The 17,968-nt window shown below is 45.6% G+C and overlaps 1 protein-coding gene across 1 annotated transcript in view; it reads left to right on the forward strand.

The window, feature by feature from the left end:
* The window catches only part of ST6GAL1 (ST6 beta-galactoside alpha-2,6-sialyltransferase 1), a 145,738-nt gene that overhangs the window by 12,253 nt on the left and 115,517 nt on the right, over nt 1-17,968 (forward strand). The window contains exon 3 of the mRNA XM_024124376.3: nt 15,225-15,363. The gene's annotated coding sequence lies outside the window, so the exon portion shown is untranslated. The remainder of the gene's footprint in view (nt 1-15,224; nt 15,364-17,968) is intronic.

Below are 17,968 nucleotides of genomic sequence, written 5' to 3' on the forward strand. Positions count from 1 at the left end.
CTTTCATTATAGGTTATCAAAAGATATTGAATATAGTTCCCTGTGCTGTACAGTAGGACCTTGTTGTTTACCTATTTTATGTATAGTAGTGTGTATCTGTTAATCCCAAGTTCCTAATTTATCCTTCCCCCCAGCTGGTCTTATTTGAATCAAACCACTAAGGCTAATTTAAAAGGCATCATTAAATATTAATGCTCAGGGTGTGGGGAGTGAGGTGGGAGATACAAATAGATGAACAAGGCCTTGTCTTTTCACGGAGAAGTTGGTGAGTCAGTTACGTGAACACCGGACTCTAGGCAGAACAAAACGCTTTGTAAATTAGATGGACAATTTGGGTGTTGGGGTCCCGAGGACAGTGGGAAAGTTTTCACAAAGGAGATAGTGTTTGAACTGGATGTTGAAGGATGAGAAGAGTCCCTATAGGTGGAGGATGGGAGGCAGGGCATTCCTGGCCTGGAGGCAGCAGGAGCACCAGCAGGGAGGAGTGTAAGTATGTGGTGTGTCTGGGTAACCCTGGGTAATCTGTTGTGGTCAGAGAACAAATGGTGAATGAAGGAATAGCTAGTGTCCATTAAGTGCCCACAGCGTTCCAGGTGTGACACATAGATCTCTCTAGGCTGCCCAACAGCCCTACAGAATGGTGATAATTATCCCTACTGTGCCGATGAGCAAACTGAAGCTGAGAGAGACTTATCTGCCCAGAGTTGCTCAGGGGTAAGACTGTGATTGAACCCCCTGAGCTGTCTGTACTCCAAAGCCCATAAGTCTCTCTCCTGTGCTGTGATTTGCAAGGCACAGAAGATCTGAATTAGCCACCTTTGTGAAACATAACATATACAAATACAAATAAATATCAAAACATTTTTATAGGTAAATATGTTTTATATATTTCCATACACGCAGACCTATGACATAGCCATATATTGGTTGGCCAAAAAGTTCGTTCGGGCTTTTCCGTACCATCTTACCGAAAAACCTAAAAGAACTTTTTGGCCAACCCAATATTTTGCGTGTAAATTTTCTAGGTAAATTTTTAGGTAAATATAAATCCTAAATTGTGGTTCGGACTCTCCTGTCCAGAAGCTGTGTGGTCGCACGCTCCTCAATTCGAACTCCAGTTTCCTGATTCATAAAAGGGAATAATGATTCTGGTGCTGCCTCCCCTCAGATTTGTTTCTGTGTTCCAGTTAGATCATAGATGTGAAAAGACGAGAAAGTATAAAAGTATAAAAGAGCCACACAGAAAGGTTTGTTATTGCTGACACACCCCTCGCTCTTCGGAGAGCTTACAGACATCTGTTCGAGCACCCACAGGTGTCTGTAAAAACTCTCACAGTCATGGACACGGTCCCTCAGGCCTGCAACAAACAATGTAGTCAGCCAGCCAGAAGCTGTGCTTTCTTGGTTCAGATAACCATCTGGGGGCTGTGGAGGGAGCTGGGGTGGGCTGTTGGGGGGTGGGGTAGACGGAGGGGAGCGAGGCAAGCAGTCTGGCTGGCTCCCCCCACTGCAGGGTGTGGGAAGGCTCCTGCCTCCCTTCCTGGTTGCTGGGTAAGTCTGGGCCAGAGTGGAGTTGGGATGGCTGTCAACAGCTTGCTGATTTATACCGGGCAGAGGAGGGTGTTTCAGACATGCCAGACTGCTGGAAGGAACGTTGGAGCTGCCAGGCGAGCAGGCCCCTGCCACGTCTGTCTGGTAGAGGCTCCTGGTCTGGAAAAGGGACAGGAGGGACAGAGTCGTCAGGGGACTCTGGAGCAGACTTTAGGAGTACTAGGAGTACTGATGAGGACAAGGCAGGGCCCTGGCCCCAGAGAAATTGGGCTCTGTTGCAACACATCAGGGTGGACGGGCAGCCAGCCCTTGGCACTGGGCTAGAGTGGCCCAAGGCAACTTACTTGTGCTCCAGGAAGGATTGGGATTGTTCCAAGGTCTAGGTTGGGGCCTGGTGTGCTCCTGGGGGCCCAAAAGTCCTGTTGTGTGTGTCGTGTGTGGGGCGGCAGTGGTGGAGGTTTTAGAGAGAGCCAAGCTACGCCTTACTGACGAAGAGATCACTTCCTTCCTCATCCCCCTGGTCTCTGCTCTGCCCAGACAGGCCTTTTAGCTCCGCCTCAGCTCAGGATGAGTCCCTCAAATCCATGGCACCCAAAGCAAAGAGAAGACCTTTCATCTCCTACAGTGTACTTACTAGGTTATATGAAGTTAGCTATGTTAGACAGTGTCTCCCCGATGGCAGGGACACTGACGGGGATTCTCTGCACAGCGCCCCACCCTTAGGAGGCCTGGTGGACTGAGCTCAGCCTTCCCAATGCTCCCCGCCTCCACCCACCTGCTGAGACCAGGATGCGGTCTGCACATGCACGTGTTCTCTGGGTAAAGCCAAGGTGTGAGAGCGCATGGCAGGAACACCCTGGGGCTCCGCTGGCCCCTTCTGCCCCACTGAATAGCCCTTCTTCTACCTGTCACTTCCGGCCTTGGGAGTGAGAGACAAGCAACAAGGTGAAGTAGGGAATGCATCTCTGGGCTGATCCGTGGAGCTGAGCCCTGGCCGGGGCAGTCAAGTTTGGGACCTTGCTCTTCCTTTTCTTATCCTGCGGAGAACCAGGGTCATAGGAGTGTGTCCTAGGGGTGAGAGGGAGGAAGGCGGTGAGGGAGCTCTGAAAAAAGCAGTTAGGCTGAATCATCTTGCATCTGAGCAGACTGCAGGATCGCCTTTGTCAATTGAATGCTGTTGGGAGGATGCTGGCCCAGGGCGAGAGCGGGGGTGGTTAATGAGGACGGTGTTAGGAATAAATCCCCAGAAGATGTTTCCTGCTAGAGGGCTTGTGGCGGTTCCTTTTCTGCTCTACACAATGAACAGCTTATTCTGGCCTGTAGATTTGGAGGAGAGGAAATAACAGGTAGGGAGGAGACGGATGAAAGCTGCCTCTTAGGGAAATGCTTCTGGGCTCGGAGGGTCCCACCCTTGTCTCCCAGCCAGTCCAGGGGACTCACGGTGGGAGCCGCTGGGAGGCAACTCCATCACCATCTGTAGGGTCACCTTTCTTAGAAAGTCCCCAGGTTGAGAAAAAAATCACAGGCTTTGCAGCCAGACAGACTTGGGTTTAATTCCAGATGTGCCACTTCTCAGCTATGTGAATTTGGGAACTTAACTTCTCTGACCCTCACTTTCTCCTCTGCAATCTGTGTTCATCATTCCTGCCTCATAGCATTGGTGTGAGTACGATGTAGTGATTAACCTAGGGCAGCGTGTGACTAGTGATGAATAAATGGTAGCTCTTTTTAACATTGCAGCACTTCTTAATAGTTATTCTCAGTTACTGGTCACCTAGTGGGCCAGACACTCTGCTAAGCCCTGGGGATATGAGGATACATGAGACCCAGTCTCTCCCTGGAGGACCCTCCATCTAGGAGGACAGACAGGCACGTGGGATCAGGGACCAGATGAACAGGAGCTGCACGAGGTGCTTCCGGAGCAGGAGGCAGGGGTGGGGTCAGGGAAGAAGAGGTGAGACCCCAGCAGGAGGCGTTTGCCAGGCAAGTAGAATGTTCTCCCCAGAACTGCAGCAGCAGATAGAAGGAGGTTCACAACTGGGACTTGTCAGTAGATCCACCCATAAGTGGGGGACAAGAGCCAGTAGTAGGGGCTCCCCCAGCAGGTGAGCTCACAGGGCTTCTGCCCTCTGCTGGCATTCGAGCCCAGGCAGTCCGGCTCAAGATAGAGGCTGCAGTCTATTTTTCCAGTGGTGGGGTGAACATGGACAGGGACCAGCCTGGGTGGACTGGGGCACTTATCATCACAGAGATCTCTCCAGGCTCAGGGCTAGGATCAAGGGTAGACCTCCCTGGAGGGAGCAGAGATGATTACCAGACAGGAATTGCAAACATGGAACCTACTAAAATAGAGGCTCCAGGTGGTGTGGACTGTAGGGGCTTCATGAAACGCTGGCACGGAACTGTTTTATTAACACTGGGACACTGGGAGGGTGGGTAGGAGGGGTGACCTGGGATTTCTGCAGTTGTTGGGAAGCCCAGCGACCCCATGTGCAGTGCTCAGTGTCGCATAAAAAGAACCAGAGGAGACCTCCTCGAGATTCAAGGATATACATTTGTGGTTTTAGTTATTTGCAAATGACTTCAAAACCCTATGATGTACTTTAATTGGGTGAATCATTTGGATGAGATAAAAGCAAAATTATATTTGCTACAAGGATGGTTTATATCACTTAGCTGGTGATATAATAAACATAGCAGCTTTCATTTACTGAGCTCATACCACCATCCTGACTGGTCTCACTCTAATTCATGACCATGACCCTTAAGTGGACTTTGGTGTTGTCAGGTCATCTTACTCTGTTCCTTTGGTCCAGGGGTTCTCAACTCTGGCTTCTGTTATCATTAACTGGGGAAGATTATAAAAAGTACTGCTGCCTGAATTCCACCCCAAACTAATGAAATCTAAATTCTTGTGGGGGTGGATCTGGGCATGAGTATCCTTTTTTAAAGTTCTTCGTTTATGCCAGTGGGCAGCGTTGGTTGAGAACCACTGCCATCCTCTCCAATCTCCATGACTATTTCACACGTTTTTCTCTCTCTTTAAATTTTTAACACCTCCTCTCCCATCTCTATTCTCAGTCGAGAAACTTATTTCCCACTTACCTGAGAAAACAATGGCAAAGGAGTGCTTTCATACCTTTCCACCATCAAATCTATGCCCATATATTCTACTTTCTGCCTGTTGCTACGGATGATGCTCCTTTTTAAGACCAACCCCTCCACTTGTGTATTGCATCTTGTTCCCTTCCTTAGTTAAGGACTTGACTCTGCAGTTCTTCCTTCTCTTTCCAATGTTCCTCTCTTTATGGACCACTCCCATCTGCCCTCCGACACCATCTGTCTATCTGTGGCAGTTGTTCCTCCCACCGACCCCACACATATGCACATACACATCTTCTCCTGACCGCGTCTACCCCTCCGGCTACTGCTTCATTCCTCTGCTCCTTGAAAGAGTCATCTGCACTTGATCCCTGCAGGTCCTCTTTTCTCATTTTTATTCAAACTCAGTCTAACCAGTGTTTTGCCTCCACCGCTCCATAAAAGCTACACCTGTCAGGTTTACCAGTGACCTCGGTATTGCCATATCCAATGGTTAAGTCTCAGTCCTTATCTTGATTTGTCAGTAGCATTTTATATAGTTGATCACTCTGTCCACCTTGAAAAAGTTTCTTCTTCTGGTTCTGGAACCTCACCCTCTTTGGTTCTCCTCTTCTGTCACTGGCTTCTCCTTCTCAGTTTCTTGTGTTGGCTCCTCTTTGCTTGTTCACTTGGGAGCGCTCCAGGGAGCAGCCCTTGGACTTGGCCTCTTCTCTGTCCCCTCACTCCCTGAAGATCTCCTACCCTCTGAATGCTGACCACTCTCAATGTATAGCTCCATCCCAGACCTTTCCCCCGAACACCACACTCATTTTAACCATCTAATCAACAAGCCTCCTTACATGTCTAACAGACATCTCAGTGATGACAAGTCCATGGCTGAAACGCTGCCATTCTCTCTCAAACAGCCTTCCCCACTTCAGTAAATGACAGCTCCATCTTTCCAGTTGCTTGGGCTTAAAACTATGGAGGCGCCCTTGACTCCGATTCTCTCATGCTGCACCCAATCTGTCAGCAAACCACGCCAGCCATGCTTGCAAAATACACCAAGAAACTGACTGCTTATTTGATCCATCAAATTCACACTGGTCCAAGACAGATCAATCTCTACTTCTAATTTTTAGAATAGTTTCATACCTGGGCCGCCAGTGGTAGCGTGTCATTTTTCCACTTAAAACCAACAAAGGCTTCCTATTGCACTTTGCAGAGCCAAAGTTCCTAGAAGGGCCTCCACGGTTCTGCATGAGCCAGCCCGCAGGTCCTCCCAGGCTAAATTTCCTGCTCCTTTCTACCTCTTAATTCTGCTTCACTTTACTGACCTTACTCCTTAAACATAAAGCACATTTTTACCACAGGTCCTGTTCCCTCCACCTGGAACACCCTTCCTTCATATATTCCCATTGTTTTCTCCATCTCTTCCTTTAGGTTCTATTTCAATGTCACCTTATTAGAAAGGTCGTTCTGATCACCTTACATAAGATAGTAATCTGGTGCCTGTTTCTTCCCCCATCACACCTGGCTCTCTCTTTCCCTTTTATCCTGCTTTGTGTTTCTTCTATGGCACAGATGGTCATCTGACTTATTTATTCTGTGTCTCTTCTCACTAGGAAGTTGTTTTTGTGAGGGCAGGGACTTCATCTCTTTTGTTCATGATTGTTCTCCTAGGGCCCAGAGCAATGCCTTAGGAATAGTAGGCACAATACCTAATTGTTGACTAAATTCAACTAAATCCACACAACGGCACTTCAAAATTAGTTGGAATAACCCACGATTTACAGATGAGGAAATTGTAGCTCCGAGAGGTTAAGTAACTTTTTCAAGGTAACACAGCTTGGTAGCATAGAGACTCAAACCTTCCAAGTGACTGTGTCATCAGACTGTCTCCCTGTTAAGCCTGGCCTTCCCCCAGCACCCACAGCTCAACTTACCTCATTTTTTCCACATCTCATTGCAAGCAGGCGGCCCCACAGAGTGACAAAATCCTTGTGAAAATGCAGCAATGTGCCTGGAGGTGTAGGAGGTGTATAGGAAATGCATACACAATCCCTTATTTGCAATACCCAAATCCCCAAATCTGTGAAAAACTATGTTTTATTCTTAACCCATTTGGTGGCAAAACCTGATCTGGACTAATGTGAGGCTATTTATAAATCCTTGTTTAACGTACTTGGTTAAAATATTTAATGTTTTGTTACAGAAATATTAATCCATATAATTATGGAGAGTTGCCCTGCCACTGCTGCAGGTCTTTAGGCAACATATTGCTTTTCTAAAATAGGAAGAATTGTGAATTCTGACACTTATCAGGCCCCAAAGATTCCTGATATGTGGTTGTGAACCTGTGTTAATGCTTTCCTAAATGTCTGGCATTTGAAACTATGCCTAAAAAAAAATTAAAAAAATTTTTTCCTGGTAACTACAATTTCTTTTAAGGACCTTTCCAGGAACAGACTCAATTTTACGATCTGATTAAGATCAAGCACAGCAGGCCAAGCTGAGGAGGGCATGCATGAGATGCCATTCTAAAACAGAGGGCATGAATAAAAGTCTACATACTGAACAATGAGACCATCCCTTCCCCAACCTTTCCTTTTTGTTGTTTCCAACAGTGCTGGCAAGCTCGGGTTATGAGATTTCCCTAGTCATGAGATTAGTCTATGATTAAATTTAACAGCCTAAGAGGAAAGGCCTATAGATATTGATATTTACAGTTCTTCAAATAAAATGGAGAGATTATTTTCAATCCCCCTCTGGTAAGACCCACCAGTCCAGCAGCCCTGCCCAAGCACACAGAGCTTCTGGTCAACTTTTTTGCTTTTATTTTGCGGTATGCGGGCCTCTCACTGTTGTGACCTCTCCCGTTGCGGAGCACAGGCTCTGGACGCGCAGGCTCAGCGGCCATGGCTCACGGGCCTAGCCGCTCCGCGGCATGTGGGATCTTCCCGGACCGGGGCACGAACCCGTGTTCCCTGCATCGGCAGGCGGGCCCTCAACCACTGTGCCACCAGAGAAGCCCTGGTCAACTTTTTGGTGTATCACCTTTCTTCTTTTTTTTCCTTCTCTCTCTGTTTTTTTTTTTTTTTTGGCCGTGTGGCTTGTGGGATCTTAGTTCCCTGACTAGGGATCGAATCCGCACCCTTCCCAGTGAAAGCGTGGAGTCCTAACCACTGGACCTCCAGGGAGTTCCCAGTGTCTCGCTTTTAAATTTAAGGTAGAGATCAACCGATATCTGAGAAAGTTTGAAACATGAAAGACAGAAACCAAAAGAGACAAACAACAACAACAATAGCAACATAAAAGTATCATAGAGGGGACTTCCCTGGTGGCTCAGTGGTTAAGAACTCACCTGCGAATGCAGGGGACACGGGTTCGGACCCTGGTCCAGGAAGATCCCACATGCCATGGAGCAACTAAGCCCATGTGCCACAGCAACTGAAGCCCTGGCGCCCTAGAGCCTTAGAGCCTGTGCTCTGCAGCAAGAGAAGCTACTGCAGTGAGAAGCCTGCGCACCACAACTAGAAAAAGCCCGCGAGCAGCAACGAACACCAACGCAGCCAAAAATAAATAAATAAATAAATTTACTTAAAAAACAAACAAACAAAACAAAACAAAAAAAAAAACTACCAGGGTGTTTAAAAAAAAAAAAAAAGTATCATAGAGACAAGTGAAGATGTTCCATTAATAAAATAAAGACTGCAATAAAAGGAATATTCAGAGAATAAGAGAGAACTCTTGGAAATTAAAAGTATGTTAGCAGAAATAAATGAATCAGGAGAGGGTTTGGAATATGAAGTTGAAGAAATCTTGTAGGAAGTCAAACAAAAAAAGGCTAGGGCTTCCCTGGTGGCGCAGTGGTTGCGCGTCCGCCTGCCGATGCAGGGGGGCCGGGTTCGCGCCCCGGTCTGGGAGGATCCCACGTGCCGCCGAGCGGCTGGGCCCGTGAGCCATGGCCGCTGGGCCTGCGCGTCCGGAGCCTGTGCTCCGCAGCGGGGGCGGGCCGCAGCAGAGAGAGGCCCGCATACCACAAAAAAAAAAAAAACAAACAAAAAAAAAACAAAAAAAAAAAAGGCTATGAAGTGAAAAATAAGAAAGGATCATTCTAAGAAGTTCAACATCTGAATAGTAGGACTTACACAGAATGTACACAAAAGGAATTAAAACACACCACATGGCTCCATGGTTCAGGTGTGAACAACAATTTATCTGGTCATAATAATGTAACTTCTGACGCTGACTTAATAAAAAATCAGTCTAAAGCTATTAGGAGAATGTGGGACAGAGAAGAGTTATGTGGGGTGTGGTAAAAGAGAACTAAATTTTCATTTTCTGTAATAGGAAGTCAGTGGATAATATCTAACATGGAAAAAACAGAGCCATATAAGCATGCTATTTAGACGCCCTGATGTAACCCCAGAAATAGATAAAAGAGTTGAAAGTTGTTGCATATGAGCAGCAGAAATTAGGGGGGTGGAGGGGTGGGACAGGGCCTGAAATCATGTATGCAGAGGGCTTAGCATCACCCCACATATCCACGCTGGCACCAGAAATAAGCACAGTCAAAATGGAGTGACTGTTCGCTACAGACAATGTAGTGACAACACAGTGAGAGTTCTGAGCAGGGCCACCCTCCTTTGGATACTTTGCATACGGCAGTGGCAGAAGAACTTCCCCTTTCTGGTTCTCTGAAAATAACTTCCTACGCCATTTCTCTTTTTGTCACAACCTGTGCGTTCAGTGCTCAACTCAAATTTAATTTCAGCTCGTTTATTGAAAGAGCTTGGCCTATCTCTCCCCTAACCCACGGAAATAATCCATGAAGTCTGCTGATTTTAGCAGAAGTTCTTACTGTATCTTGGGTGTAGTGTCTTCTGATTGCACTGCAGGGCTCAGCAAACTTGTAGTGACCCAGATCCTGGAATGTTTTAGGCCCAAGGATTGATAAAAGCTCTTAGCTCACTTAGCTTCCAAGTCCAAACACAATCAGAACAATTGCTCACATCTCAGATAATGTGGATTAATGCATCCAGGGTTAACAGGATTATCTTTTACCCCAAGGCTCCTGTGTGCTTGTGGTGATTGCCCATTTAAGCCAGGGACCTGGGGCCAGGGCCCTAACTCTGTGACAAGCTAACCCATTCTCTCACTCATAAGGAGCCCTTTAGTAATGGTCTTGCCAGGAGGATACTTACCTGTGGGGATGTTAGGGTGTGAAGTTCTTAGTGTGTGTTCTTGGCTCATTTTATGAACTTCTTTGGTTCTGGGTGGGGTCTCTAAATCCTGGCTCTGGTCTGGGGTCAGGGCCTCACACAGTGTACCTCTGAAGGAAATGCTTGCTGGGGGCCTGAGGGAGTTCATGAGGACAAGGCAGCCTCTCATGTTCTCATGTGTCTGCTCTCTTCCTTCGAGTCATGCTTGGGTGCTTCTGGGTCTGACTGAGCACAGAGGAGGAAGGGGATTAGCTGAGAAGCTGCCAGGGACTATAAGGTGTGAGGACCGTGTGGGCAGGAGTGATGGCAGGGAGAGATCAAGCAGAGAACAGGCCCTGAGTATGAGGAAGGAGGTGGGTGAAACTTCGGCTGAGCGAGAGTAGTGAAACTACATCTTGATGTCAAGCCAGTGACCCTTGCAGGGTAGGAGGGAGGTCAGGGAGCAGAAGTGGTGTCCAGCATTAAATGGGTTCTGTATTAAAACTACAAGGAAGCACATGAGTCCATAGGGGGCTCAGGGACAAGGGGGATGCAAGAAGACCCTGGGATCGAATGTGTAACACTTGTAGGGTGATAGGAAGTGTTGGTATAAGCCACTTAAGAGAAAATTCTTATAATACAACAGAAAAACCTGAAGTTTCTACAGCTCTGCTATTGTTTATTTCTCATGTTTCTGCAATGCACAAGATACACTTGCAATCCAGAACTCTCCTTTCCCGTTACCTCATCTATCAAAAGCCCAGCCACAATGTTTGGAAGAAAGTTAAAAAAAAAAAAAGGCTTTTGAGCAGCCACAATGGATGGCTAACGCCATATCACAAAGCCACGCACTGGATCATGGGAGAGCCCCTCTGGTCTCACAGCCCCGTACAGCTTTTAGTGAGTCAGAGGCAGCTGGGACCCTTGGGCCGGTCTAAACCAAGCTCTTCAGAGGTCTATTGAAGGGATTCAGGGAATGCTTACAGGAACAAAAATAGGAAGTACAGACGAGCCTCGAAGCCCCTGGAAAGTTCCTAACCATCTGCCTTCTCTGGGCTTCACGGTTTCCTGTTTGCCTCACTGCGGGCCTCTGCCCTGTTCTCTTTGTAAGACCAGCTTCCTTTCCTTCTGCAGGGCCTCGCAACCCCATCACGTGATCTTGTGCATGGCATTTGCTTCTCACATTGTGCCTACTACCTTTCCTTTAAGGGAACTGGGTCTACCACCAGTTCCCTTATTTATGGGTGAGTTGCTTTTGTTTGTTTGTTTATTTATATTGACGTGTGGTTGATTTACGATGTTGTATTAGTTTCTGGTGTATAGCAGAGTGATTCATCTATATGTGTGTATATATATATATATATATATATATATATATATATATATATATACCTCCTTTTTCATATTCTTTTCCATTATGGTTTCTTAGAGGATATTGAATACAGCTCCCTATGCTATACAGTAGGACCTTGTTATTGATCTATTTTATATATAGTAGTTTGTATCTGCTAATCCCAAACTCCTAATTTATCCCTCCCTCCCTCACCCCCCTTTCCTCTTTTAACCATAAGTTTGTTTTCTGTGTCTGTGAGTCTATTTCTATATTGTAAATAAGTTCATTTGTATCATTTTACAGATTCTACATACAAGTGATATCTTGATATTTGTCTTTCTCTGTCTGACTTCACTTAGTATGATAATCTCTAGGTCCATCCATGTTGCTGCAAATGGCATTATTTCATTCTTTTAATGGCTGAGTAATATTCCATTGTATATATGTACCATCCCTTTATCCATTCATCTGTCGATGAACATTTAGGTCACTTCCATATCTTGGCTATTGTAAATAGTGTTGCCATGAACACTGGGTGTGTGTATCTTTTTGAATTAGAGTTTTCTCTGGGTATATGCCCAGAGGTGGGATTGCTGGATCATATGGTACCTCTATTTTTAGTTTTTTAAGGAACCTTCATACTGTTTTCCATAGTGGCTGCACCAATTTACATTCCTGTAATAGGGAAGAACCTTTGTATTCTATTACAAGTTAATCACTAAAGGGATGTTTCCTGTAAGCTTAAATTATACATAATGGCTCATCTCTGGGAACCCTGCCTCCCAGGTAATGAGCTAAACTAAAAGACCTTTGTTAGCTCACAGGAAACAACCTGACCAAGCCCACCTGTGAATGACTGCAGGAAGGAAGAAATGAACACATCCCCTCTGGAGGCTGACTGGGACCAGGAAATGCTTGACTTTATTCCCTCCCCTTTTAGTATAAAAGAAGCCTGAATTCTAACTCAGGCAAGATGGTTCTTTGGGACACGAGTCCACCATCTTCTCGGTTAGCTGGCTTTCCGAATAAAGTCATTATCTTGCCCCAGCAACTCATCTCGTGATTTTTTGGCCTGTCGTGTGGTGAGCAGTATGAGCCTGGACTCAGTAACATTCCCACCAACAGTGTAAGAGGGTTCCCTTTTCTCCACACCCTCTCCAGTATTTATTATTTGTAGACTTTTTGATGATGGCCATTCTGACCGGTGTGAGGTGACACCTCATTGTAGTTTTGATTTGCATTTCTTTAATAATTAGCAATGTTGAGCATCTTTTCATGTACTTGTTGGCCATCTGTATATCTTCTTTGGAGAAATGTCTATTTAAGTCTTCTGCCCATTTTTTGATTGGGTTTTATTTTTTGTTCTTGTTGTTGTTATGAGTTGTATGAGCTGTTTATGTATTCTGGAAATTAAGCCTTTTTTGGTCACATTGTTTGCAAATATTTTCTCCCAGTCCATAGGCTGTCTTTTCCTTTTGTTTATGGTTGCCTTTGCGTGCAAAAGCTTATAAGTTTGATTAGGTCCCATTTGTTTATTTTTGCTTTTATTTCTATTGCCTTGGGAGACTGACCTAAGAAAACATTGCTATCATTTATGTCAGAGAATGTTTTGCCTATGTTCTCTTCTAGGAGTTTTATGGTGTCATGTCTTATATTTAAGTCTTTAAGCCATTTTGAGTTTATTTTTGTGTATGGTGTGAGGGAGTGTTCTAATTTCATTGATTTATGTGTGTCTGTCCAGCTTTCCCAACACCACTTACTGAAGAGACTGTCTTTTCTCCATTGTACACTGAGTTGCTTTGAGGTCAGGATTCCACCCTTTGTCCATAAGCAGAAGCCCAAGTGTGTGAGTGGGTGGGGTAGCAGCAGGGTAGGCAGCTAGAATGACTTGCCTATTTGAGTAATATTGGAGGTCTACAAGCCATCTTCCAAAGGATTTAAAAAACCCTAATGGGACCCTCCATTTCCTCATTAGTCTGCAGATTGCTGTGGCTGGAGTGCACAGTACATGGGGTGGAGTGGTGGTGGGGGGAGGGTGGCCAGCTGTTTAGACAAATTACTCGGTGAATTATCCATTTCTCACTGAAGGTTTGGCCTAGAGCAAAAGGCAGAGGCTGGCTAGAGAGAGATGGAGAGTGGGGACCTGCTTTGTGTTAACGAGGCAGGTGGGTCACCAGCTCCGTAGTCCCCCCATCCTGGGGGCACTTTGCTCCTCTTCCCTGGGGAAGGCTCTTTACTGGCAGGCTCCCAGGTGGCCACCAGCTCAGCTGTGTTTGCAGGTAGAGACCTCTTCCTGGCCTGGCCCACTTTCCCCACAGTGACTCTGGCTCCTGGTGTTTTGTTGGCATTAATTATAGATAGCAGCAAAGTGCCCAGATGCCACAAGTGACTTTTTATTTTTCCATCTCACCTGATGCCTTTGTTGTTTGCTCTATTCTGCCCTGAATCTTTGTGAAATCTTCACATTTGCAACCCCTCAAATGGCTCACTTCACCTTTAGTTTCATCTGATGTCAGTTCCCATTAGCATCTGTGGTCTCACGGGATGGCTCTTGTTTCTCTTAGCATCTCAGGGTCTCTTTCTCCTGGACACCATCCTTGCATATTACCACTCCTTCTCTCTTCCTTAGTGGATTTCTCACTTTTTCCCTCTTTACCAATTCTTACTTATGCACCCGCCCCCAAAACTTGATTAGGGGAGCTCATTTTCTCATCATAGATCTTGTCTTAACCTTGGGCTGAGCTGAGTGTGAGCATGAAGTATGAAAACTCAGACTCCCAGAACTCTAACTCATTTCCACTAGAAACGTTACACATGGTGAGCAAGAATTTGTGTGAGGGAGGGACTGGAGGAGAGGAGCATTAGAGGAATGGGCAGAGTTTTCCACTGCTGGGAGTTTATATGGTATAGTAGTCCTGGAGATAGCCTGCCAAGACTGTTCAAAAACCTGAGAAATTTGGAAACTCTTTGACCCTGCAATTTGATTTCTAAGACTGATTCTTAAGAAAATAACCATGGATTTCCCCCAAAGATTTAGTTTTAAGTACTATTTGTAATATGCAAAAAAAGTTGAAGATGACTTAATTGTCCAGCCTTTGGGCACAGGGGCATATACTACAGCTAATCAAATGATGCTGCAGAAGACTACTAAACCATGACTAGCTTTATTGGATCTTTGTAAAAAATCTGGATAACAAAATGAAACCAGGAAGGGGGGACTTCCCTGGTGGTCTAGTGGCTAAGACTCCGTGCTCCCAATGCAGGGGGCCAGGGTTTGATCCCTGGTCAGGGAATTAGATCCCCGCATGTGCAGTGAAGATCCCTGCATGCTGCAACTAAGGCCCAGCATAGCCAAATAAATAAATAAATGTTAAAAAACGAAAACCAAAAACCAGGAATGATGTGTTATCTGTAGTCATCTTGGGTGGAGAAGAGTGGGTGACTTTTTCCTTCTTTTGACAATTATATTTTCTAAAATTTTTAGATTAAACATACATTTCTTTGGCACTAAGAAAAACAACAGTTGCTTTAAAAACAAACGCTATCCACCCAGCCAACCACAATAATACACAGGTTGAAAATTTAGGTTCAGTTAAAAATCTTCCTCCAATAAATTCGGAATTGAATTCACATTTGTAACATTATAAACAAAATACTACAGGTCAAAGAGAGACCAAGTTGGATGCATTTGTTAATGGACATCAGTTGTCCACAAGCCTTAGATAAACACAAGACTCAGGGCCAGAACTGTTGCTTGCTTACCCTTGCTTTTCTTACCAATAATAGCAAGTAGCACAAGGATTAAGTGATTGTAGTAGAGTTTGCTTTGCTTCATCTGCAGCTCACTCTGAAATTGCTCAGCCCCAGAAGGGGTAGGTCTGGGTGAACAGATGGCCAGGTTGAGCCCTGGGATGGAGGCTGGAGTTCTGGAAGTGGCTGGAGTGACCAGGGGTGGGAGGAGTGAGGGTGTTTACCCTCCTGTGTGTATTAACATATGTGCCTCTGATGCTTAGCTGCCAACTTGGCTTTTTTTTTTTTTTTTTAACTTCCTGCAGGCAGAGTAGAGTGAATTGTGTAGAGATCTGCAAAGAGCAGCTTAGAGAGAAGCAGTGAAGTCCTGGACCACAGCTGAAATGAACTGGCCCACTTGAACCTGCCCAAGCCCTGGGGCAAGGCCTCTGTTCCAGCGCTGAGGTAAGAGCACTCGAATCCCAGCTTGGGGACAGAGAGGGCAGAATGCCTCCTGTTGTGGGGTGGTGAAAACCTCTTCTTCTCAGGCTCAGGAAAGAAGGGGCAGTTGTTTCTGGTTCAAACCATCGGCTTCCATCTCAGCCCAATCAGAGGCAAGGTCATTTGGTGGCTGAAGAGGTTTTGATTTTTCAGAGCAGGTCTTTTGGAATCTTAACAGGATGTTGTATTTTTTCAATTGCTGGTGAAATTTGAACTCCAAAGGGAATGAATTTATCCTCCAGGTAAGACTGCACCAGATTCAGGGGAATGCTTAACGTTGGTGCAGCTGCTCTGTTTGGCAAGGGAAGTCACACTTTCAGGAAACACACACACACACTCTCTCTCTTTCTCTCTCTCCTACCCAAGGAAGACAGAGTGACAGAAATTACGTGGGGAGGTTATTGGAAAACATTCCATTAAGCTCACTAAAAAATGACTTTAAGGGACTTCCCTGGTGGCACAGTGGTTAAGAATCCACCTGCCAATTCAGGTGACATGGGTTTGATCCCTGGTTCGGGAAGATCCCACATGCCATGGAGCAACTAAGCCCATGCGTCACAACTACTGAGCCCACACTCCAGAGCCTGTGAGCCACAACTACTGAGCCCTCATGCCACAACTACTGAAGCCTGTGCGCCTAGAGTTCATGTTCCGCAGCAAGAGAAGCCACCGCAATGAGAAGCACGCACACTGCAACGAAGAGTAGCCTCAGCTGCAGCAACTAGAGAAACCCTGCACACAGCAACGAAGACCCAACACAGCCAAAAATAAATAAATAAAATAGAGGATACAGGGCATGCAGGTCTTCAAGGGCCTGGCTCAGGTTCTTTTCCATGGCCATGGCAGGCTCCTTAACATCCAGGGTTTTGCCCAGTTCATTCTGGGATGGCTTTTGCATGTCCTGGAAGAAGGCACAGCCACTGTGCTGGTTTTGCATCTTCAACAGATGCTGGGCGCCCTCAAGCTTCTCCACAGCGGACTCATGGAGGAAGTGACACACACCCTCCAGAGCGGCATCCCTGAGGGAATATAGAAGCCCAGAGAGAGATGGCAGAGGAGTAAGAAGTGGAGATCACCTTCCTCCCCACAAATACATCAAAACGACATCAACATATGGAACAACTCCTACGGAACACCTACTGAACGCTGGCAGAAGACCTCAGACTTCCCAAAAGAGCCGTGTGGCTGACAGGGTCTTGGTACTCCAGCCTGGTGTCAGGCCTGAGCCTCTGATGTGGGTGAGCCGAGTTCAGGACATTGGACCACCAGAGATATCCTGGCCCCATGTAATATCAATCAGCAAGAGCTCTCCCAGAGATCTCCATCTCAACGCTAAGACCCAGCTCCACCTGATGGCCAGCAAGCCCCAGTGCTGGACACATTCCAATCAACTAGTAAGACAGGGACAAAACCCCATTCATTAACAGAGAGGCTGCCCAAAATCATACTAAGTTCACAGACACCCCAAAACACACCATTGGACCCAGCCCTGCCCACCAGAAAGACAAGATCCAGCCCCATCCACCAGAACACAGGCACCAGTCCCCTCCACCAGGAAGCCTACACAACCCACTGAACCAACCTCACCCACTGTGGGCAGACACCAAAACCAACGGGAACTACAAACCTGCATCCTGCGGAAAGGAGACCACAAGCACAGTAAGTTAAACAAAATGAGAAGACAGAGAAATACACAGCAGATGAAGGAGCAAGGTAAAAACCCACCAAACCAAACAAGTGAAGAGAAAATAGGCAGTCTACCTGAAAAAGAATTCAGAGTAATGACAGTATTTTGGAGAGGAAATCCAAAATCTTGGAAATAGAATGGAGAAAATACAAGGTATGTTTAACAAGGACCTAGAAGAACTAAAGAGCAAACAAACAATGATGAACAACACAATAAATGAAATTAAAAATTCTCTGGATGGAATCAATAGCAGAATAACTGAGGCAGAAGAACAGATAAGTGACCTGGAAGATAAAATAGTGGAAATAACTGCTGCAGAGCAGAATAAGGAAAAAAGAATTAAAAGAATTGAGGACAGGCTCAGAGAGCTCTGGAACAACATTAAACACACCAACATTCTAATTATAGGGGTCCCAGAAGAAGCAGAGAAAAAGAAAGGGTCTGAGAAAATATTTGAAGAGAGTATAGTTGAAAACTTCCCTAACATGGGAAAGGAAATAGTCAACCAAATTCAGGATGCACAGAGAGTCTCATACAGGATAAATCCAAGGAGAAACACACCAAGACACATATTAATCAAACTATCAAAAATTAACTACAAAGGAAAAAAATATTAAAAGCAGCAAGGGAAAAGCAACAAATAACATACAAGGGAATCCCTATAAGGTTAACAGGTGATCTTTCAGCAGAAACTCTGCAGGCCAGAAGGGAGTGGCAGGAGGTATTTAAAGTGATGAAAGGTAAAAACCTACAACCAAGATTACTCTACCCAGCAAGGATCTCATTCAGATTTGACGGAGAAATTAAAACCTTTACAGACAAGCAAAAGTTAAGAGAATTCAGCACCACCAAACCAGCTTTACAACAAATACTAAAGGAACT

This window comes from Physeter macrocephalus, chromosome 1 (assembly GCF_002837175.3).
Source record: "Physeter macrocephalus isolate SW-GA chromosome 1, ASM283717v5, whole genome shotgun sequence".
Classification (NCBI taxonomy): Eukaryota; Metazoa; Chordata; class Mammalia; order Artiodactyla; family Physeteridae; genus Physeter; species Physeter macrocephalus.